An 8,036-nucleotide genomic window follows, 5' to 3' on the forward strand; every position below is an offset into this window, starting at 1 on the left:
TTGTATCAGTCCCACTTCTGGCACTGTCAAAATGAAAATGGCAAACGCATTTGCGGACCCAACCATTTATTATTGTTCTTCCTGACGTTGTTGGAGGCGTTTTCCCAAATCTGGGGCCCATTTTTGACAGCTGAAGATTTTGTTCTAGACTTCCAGTTTAGCTTTAGTTAGGAAGTACCAGAAGCGTTTTGTGTTTCACAATTGCAAGACCCATTGAGAAAGACACTGCCAAAGCATATTTCCCAGTGTTTACCCCCTCCTTAGCCCTTTTAAATATGCATCTATCTGTTTACGTATGTCTGAGAATATGTGAAACAGCCACTGACTACAGAATCCAACAAAGTTCTGCATTTTACCATTGTCCTGCCTTAACTCTTACTCAAGCTTTAGGAAAGAGGTGGGAGTCATGGCAGCTCAAGTTGGTGAAACCATCATGGACTGAGTCAGACTTCTGGGCTTCTCTTCATGGGAAGAGTAAACTGAGTTTGAGTATCAAGAGGAGCCTTGACTTTTTAACCAAAGTTTTCTAAGGGGTCTTCTAGAAAATAAGTTAGGTGGGCTCTGGGATGGTCTGCCTGGGTTTGAGTACTTGTGCCCCATATCTAGCTGTGATTATGGGCAGTTTTTCAGTGTCCCTAAAGCTCAGTCTCCTCGTTTGGAAAATGGAGATCATAATGGTATTAACTTCAAGAACTGTTGTGATGGTTGAAATATTATAAAATACTTAAGACAGTGCCTGGCATGTCAGAAATAGTTAATATATGTTAACTATTACCTTTATTCTTAGGTTTTGCTAGAGTTCAAATACAGAATCTTTATCTTAAACCCTCTGTAATCTAGTTTCAGGAACAGAAGTTAAAAAAAAAACACAACTTACTGTTCAGCTATATCTATAAACAAGCAAACGTCAGGTTGGTGATTCTTCCCATCTCCTAAACTCTAGCCAGAGAGGAGGGCAGAGTGAGAAGGGGTGGAAACCGGAAAAAGAGTTAGGTACAAAACCTGGAGAAGACTTGTCTTCTACAAAAACATGGAAGGAAGATTCTGCAGAGATGAGAGTTTGAAAGAATCTTTGGTTTCAGATTGGTCCTATTAGCTTGCGCCCAACCTCAGGTTTTGCTTCTGATCCTTCCATGACTCCTTCACAAAATTCAGCATTCATTTATTCAGTAAGTTCCTTCCTCATGGCCTGTGTCACACAGCTTAGCACAGAATAGGAGCGTAATAATTATTTTGAATTATATTATGTATTGAGATATAAATATATAACTTTGTGCTTTGCTGTGAGTGCTGAAGGTGATATTAAAGGATTATTCATATGGTTGGTTTTGTCAGAAGCTTTTTGTAATGTGAGATACTGATTGAGTACTATAACTAGGTGTATTTGCACCCTGAGACCATGAAACACCTTGACCCTGACCACTGTGCTCCACCCTTATCTGAAGACATAAATTTTGTTGAAAATGGCTCTCTGGCCTTCATAGCTTTTCTCCCAGAGCCTAAAGATATAAAAGTAACTAAAATGTCAGAATGTCAACAGTATTTATTAATATATAGTATTTAACAGATGTGTAGATGGACAGATTCAAAGACAAAGAAATTCAGTAAAAATTAAACAGCAGAAGAAGGCATATGTGAACTCATGCTAATTTAAACATTATCAGAATTATGGTACATTTCTTCCTATTTTTTTTTCATTCACTTGTCTAAAGTTTAACCCTTCCTCCTTCTAAAATATTACTATATTTGTGCAGTATATAAAATTCAATATCCTGCCTTTTCCTGTATAATATAGACTAAGTATTCTCCGTGCTATCACTTGGTTTAAGTAATCATACTTCTGAATGAATCCATAATATTTTAAAGTGGGCATGCAATAATTTCCATAACCACTTCACTACTGTTGGTTATTTGGGGTATCGCCAAGAGTTGCTATTTTGAATCATTTTCACGAGTGCCCCTTTCCTTCAGCTAATGTACTCATTCCTTAGTACAAAATCTTTCCACAATGACTAGTATATTCATGTATCCAGTTGGATGATTAATAGCATCTCCAACTTGGCATTTCCAAATTAGAACTCAACTCCAACCCTTTAGACCTGCTTCCCTTTCATTGTTTGCCATCTCATAAAATGGCACCTCATTCTTTCATGTTTTTACACCAGAAGTTTTCCAGTCATCCTAGGTTCTTCTTCTGTCACAGTCTACATTGAATCCGTTGGCAGTCCCGTCTCCTGTGGCTTCAAAATATATCCAAAATCCAACCATGCATTGTCAGGAATACCACTACCAACCTTTTTCTAGTTACCCCCAACTTTTACCTGAACCTCAGCAATAGCCAGCTAACTGGTCTCCCCATGCCCTCTCTTGTTAGCTATAGTATAGAAACAACCGCAAAAGCAGTTGTTCAAAACCATAAGTTAGATCATGCTCAGAACCCTTGAATATCTTCCAGACATACACAGAGGTCAACAATATCCAAAGTCCTTTCTATACCTCTCTGATCTCACCTACTACCTACTCTCTCCTTCACTCCTTTGCCTCCAAGTACATGTTTCAAGACTTTTAAACTTGCTGCTCCATTTGCTAGCGTGGACAATGTATTTGCATGTCTTCATTGCTCACTTCAGTTAAGTCTCTGCTCTCATGCCATTTACTCAGAGAGGCCTTCTCTGACCACCAATGAAAATGGCACCTCCATCGCCATCATTGTCTAACTCTTACCCAGTTTTATTTTTACTTTTAGCATTTTTGTAGATCTCATTTTCTTTATTGTTTAGTTGTTTGTCTCCCCAACCCTCACTGGAACAAATGCTCCATGAAGGCAGACATCTGCATTGCCTTCCCATTTCTATTTTCTGTGTGTCTAGAATACATACTAGGTGGTACCTCAAAAATAATTTTTGAATGAATACATTAAGCTCTTAAGTAATTCATCTTGACGTAAGAGTGATAAACAGGATACAGAGTTTTGTGTTAAAAGTATGGTAAAGGTGAACAATGTCACTTTCCTATGCCTTTGAGAAGTCCCATCAGGTCAGCAAGGGGGCAAGGGGACCCTAGAAAAGTGCTGCATCTCTCATCTTTTTAAGCCTTTGTCTAAGAGCAGTGGCCCTCAAACTTAAGTGTGCATCAGAATTACCTGGTGAACGTGTGTAAACAAGATTGCAATGGGATAGTGGTTAAACAAACTGTGGCATGTCCTGACCATGGAATATGATTCATCAATAAAAAGAAGGGTGGTACTGCAGGGACAGTTACTGGACATTGTATGTCCTCCCATGGCCCACTGGGTAGACTGGGGTAGAGTATAAATTGTGTAATGTGGACCATTGACCATGTGGTGCAGCAGTACTCAGAGATGTATTCACCAAGTGCAATGAATGTCCCATGATGATGGAGGAAGTTGTGGTTATGGGAGGAGTGGGGTGAGGGGGGTAGGGGGTATATGGGGACTAATTTTTTGTAGTGTAACATTAAAAAGAAATAAATTAAAAAAAAAAAAAAGAACAAACAATTGGTACACACAGAAACCTGAGTGAATCTCTGGAGATTATGCTGAGTGAAAAAAACCAGTCCCCAAAGGTTACGTACTGTTTGATTTCATTTCTATAATATTATTGAAATGACAATTTTGTAGACATGAAGAACAGATTGGTGTTATCAGGGTTACAGAAGGGGTAGGTGAGGGCATGGGAGAGATGTCCATGTAGCTATAAAAGGGCAACAGAAGAAATCCTTGTGGTGATGGATATTTTTGTCTTGACTGTATACCAATATCCTGGCTGAATATTGTACTATAGTTTTACAAAATGTTACCATTGGGGAAAATTAGATGAACGGTTATGGACTCTCTCTGTATTATTTCTTACAACTGCATGTCAATCTGTAATTATCTCAATATAACAAAATATAATTAATTTAATAAAACACACAGGTTACTGGACTTCACCCCTGGAGTTTCTGAGTCACAAAGGTTTGGGAGACTAGACCCAAGAATTTGAATGTCTATCAAATTTCCAGATGAAGGCGAAACTGCTGAAATGAGAGCCAAACTTTGATGATCACTAAGATAGAATAGTTGAGAGTTCTTCATTCTCACAGTTAAGCTTTAGCTAGTGCACTGAGAACCATTTCAAAACTCATCCTTTATAGGTAAAGCCCATCCTCAGTGAAACTGCCTCCAGAATCGGTCCATTGGTCCCCAGGTCTCAGGATGAGCCCACCCGGCTTTGCAGGGCCAAGTCTATGTGACTAGGTGGTACATAATTGGGGAACAACAGCTTGTGCCACAGTTAATGGCACCTTGGTTCTAGACTTCTCCTAGCCCCAATCCCATTAATCAAAATCTTTCCTTTGTTTAAACCAACCCATTGCATGGTATTTGTTTTAATGGCCTGAAAACTAAAACAGGTGGTCATCTTACAATTTTGGCTACCTCACTCATTTAGTTGACTTTACCTGGGTGAACCTTCAAAGTAGAGAGCTGAGTGAATAAAATAAAGACTTGCCAATGCTTGATTACCTCAGAGAATATGGGCTAATTGGGGCAGTCTTTTTTGAAGATGTGCATCTTTTTTTTAGGAGTATGGGCTGAGAAGAATAAAATGGGAAGTAGCACCTGAACCTGGTGCCAAGTTTTCTAGATTCTGTATGTTTGGATATTTTTGGAGGAGGAGTGGATTTTTCCCTCCAGCCCTCTAAACTCTGTGATTGTCAAGAGATACATGGAATCATGTATCTAGGAATAAATTTAATCAAGAATATAAAAGACTTGTACATGGAAAACTATATTATACTGCTGAAAGAAGTTAAAGAAGACCTAAATAAACGGAAGGTCATTCCATATCCATGGATAGGAAGACTTAATTTTGTTAAAATGTCAGTTCTGTCCAAAGTGACCATACAGGTTCAACACAATTCCCAAACAAAATTCTAAAAGAGTTCTTCACAAAAATGGAAAATCATTCATCAAAGCTATATGGAAGGGTTAGCAGCCCAAAATTGACAAAAAACATCATGAAAAAGAACAAAGTTGGAGGATTCACACTTTCTGATTTAAAAACTGATCACAAAGCTACAGCAATCAAAAAGCATGTTTTTTGCACAAGGACAGACATAGACCAATGGAATCATTCAGAGTTCAGAAATCAGCCCTCACACTGTTGACCAATTGATCTTTGAAAAGGTGCCAGGTCTACTCAGTTGGGAAGGAATATTTTCTTCAACAATTTGGTTCTGGGAGAACTGGATAGCCATATGCAAAAGATTGGAGCTGGACTCCTACCTCACACCATATATAAAAATTAATTCAAAATTAATCAAAGACCTAAGAACTATATAACAACTACATAACAACTACAACTATATAACACCTAGAAGAACATATAGAGAAGCATCTCCAGGACTTTGTTTTAGGAGGTGGTTTCTTAGGCGTTACATGCAAAATCTAAGCAAGAAAAGAAAAAAATAGATGAATGAGACTCCATCAAAATAAAAAAAATGCAAAACCAAAAACACTTTTATGAATCAAAGGACTTTATCAAGAAAGTAAAAAGACAACCTACAGAATTGGAGTAAATATTTGACAACCACATATCTGATAAAGGCTTAATATCCAGAATTTATAAAGAACTTCTACCATTCAATAACAAAAAGACAAACAACCCAATTAAAATATGGGAAAAAGACTTGAATAGACATTTCTCCAAAGAAGATATATAAAATGGCCAAAAAACAGATTAAAAGATGCTCAAAGTCATTAGTCATTAGGAAAATGCAAATCAAAACCAGACTGAGATACCATCTCATACCTACTGGAATGGCTACTATTTTAAAAAATGGAAAATTACAAGTGTTGGAGAGGATGTGGAGAAATAAGAACACTCATTCATTGTTGGTGGGAATGTAAAATGGTGTAGCCGTTGTGGAAAACAGTTTGGGTTAAGCATAGAATTCCCATGTGACCAGCAACCCCAATTTAGGTATATGCCCCCCCAAAAAAATTGAAAGCAGGGGCCTGGGAAGATATTTGCACACCGATGTTCATTACGACATTATTCACAATTGTTGAAAGGTAGAAACAAGCCAAGTGTCATCACCCAATGAGTGGATAAACAAAATGTGGTATGTCCATACAAAGGAAAATTATTCAGCTGTTAAAAGGAATGAAGTCCTGATGCATGCTACAATATGGATGAACTTTGAAAACATTGCGTTGAGTGAAATAAGCCAGACACAAAGGGACAAATGCAGCATGATCTCACTTATATGAAATAAGTGATATAAGCCTACTCATGAAGTCAGAAAGTAGAATACAGGTTACCAGAGGCCTAGAGAGGAGGGGAGAGGGAAAGGTACCACACTAGAGCAAAATGTTAATAATAGGAAGAACTGTGTGTGAGATGTGGTGATGTGGGAAGTCGGTACTTCCTGCACGATGTGTCTGTAAACCTAGAACAGCTCTAATAGAAAAAGGAAAAGGAAATGTGAGGATAAAATGATACAGCCTTCTTAGTCCCCCTTTTTGTAGAAGGGAAGTATGGTTGGCCTCCAAAAAACATACCTAAAGTGTCAGTGTTGGTTTTAGAATCCAACAAGCCTGAGATCCAAAGTGGCTCTGCTGCTAATCACTTACTTAACCTTAGGCAAGTTCTTTAACATCTCTGAACCTTGATTTTTGTGTTTATTAAATGTGTATTATGAGACCTAGTTTGAGGGTTTTAAAATGAGAATGAAAAGGTAACACATACAGTGTTCTTGTCCAGAGTACCTGGTTTATGGTAAGAGGTGTAGGGACTGCAAATCATACATAATGTTTTATAGCCAAGCCACCAGGAGCCTCTTCCCCACCCCCTGAATCTGACTGTACTTGCTTTGTCCAATAGAATGTGGGGAAGTAATCCTGTGTGGGTTTTAGAGCCCAGTGTCCTATCACTTCTGAGGCTTGCCGTGTCTACTTTTGCCATTTTGGAATGCTGCTGCCATGGTGATGGCTTGAAATCTTCATGGATGAAGAAAGGGGGTCAGTGAGCACTAATATTTTTGAAGATATGCTAGATACTTTACAGATTTTATGACATTATGCTACATTTTAACCACCAATCAGGGTAGAATGAAGTAACTTGTCCAAAGTCACAAACTTGAAAATCATTTGATTCAAGATTTTAACTCATCCTACTCTCCTGCAGAGCTTAAAACGGCTGTTTCTTTGTTTAATTGCGCATCCTCTCCAGGGAGCTTCTCCAGTGGCCCTTTCTTCTATACCAGCTACAATAGGTCAAACTGGAATCCTTTATAGTGATTTGGATCAGATAAATCTCAATAGCTTCTGAGTAGGAGCCCTATCCAATGCGCCTGTGACTCAGAGCAGGCTCAGGACACAGCTTCTCGTGCAATTCCTGTTGCCTTTGCATATGCAGAATACTCTTGCCAAAAGCTGATCAGTGGAAATCCCTTGTCCAGAATGATGACTGGAGGCCAATGTGTGTATACCAGGCTCTGTCCAGATGGCAGTTACATCAGCATTCTGCTTACATGGGCCGAGGCTGTAGAGTACAAGTTCTGGAAATGTTACCCCGAGAGGAGCGCATGCCATTCAGAATTTGCAAGTGAAAAATAAACAGTCTTTGAAGTTCATATTTTTTAACTCTGTTCATCATCCCCCTGCGTTGGGGGTTACCATGGTTTCAGAGGGCCAGAGAACTCTGTTTATGGGCCACTGGGATAGAATGTATTTGGTGGATTGGGTAAGAATAAAAAAACGTACAATAATTGTACTTTAAAAAATTATTCTGGGAAGCAGGAGTGGAGCTCAAAGACAAAAATACTTAATAAAATATAAAGCCTTGAGAAATCAAAGTGCCAGTTAATTGTTATGTAGATTATGGCTCTGAGTGCCAATCTTCTCATTTGTAAAGTAGGACTTCAGCACACTTATATGCTTCACAAAATTGTTGTAAAACTTGAATGAGGTCGTGAGAGTGAAAGCACTTAACACAGTTCACAGTAAGTTCTTAATAACAAATATATCTCTA

Source organism: Dasypus novemcinctus, chromosome 25, assembly GCF_030445035.2.
Source record: "Dasypus novemcinctus isolate mDasNov1 chromosome 25, mDasNov1.1.hap2, whole genome shotgun sequence".
NCBI lineage: Eukaryota > Metazoa > Chordata > Mammalia > Cingulata > Dasypodidae > Dasypus > Dasypus novemcinctus.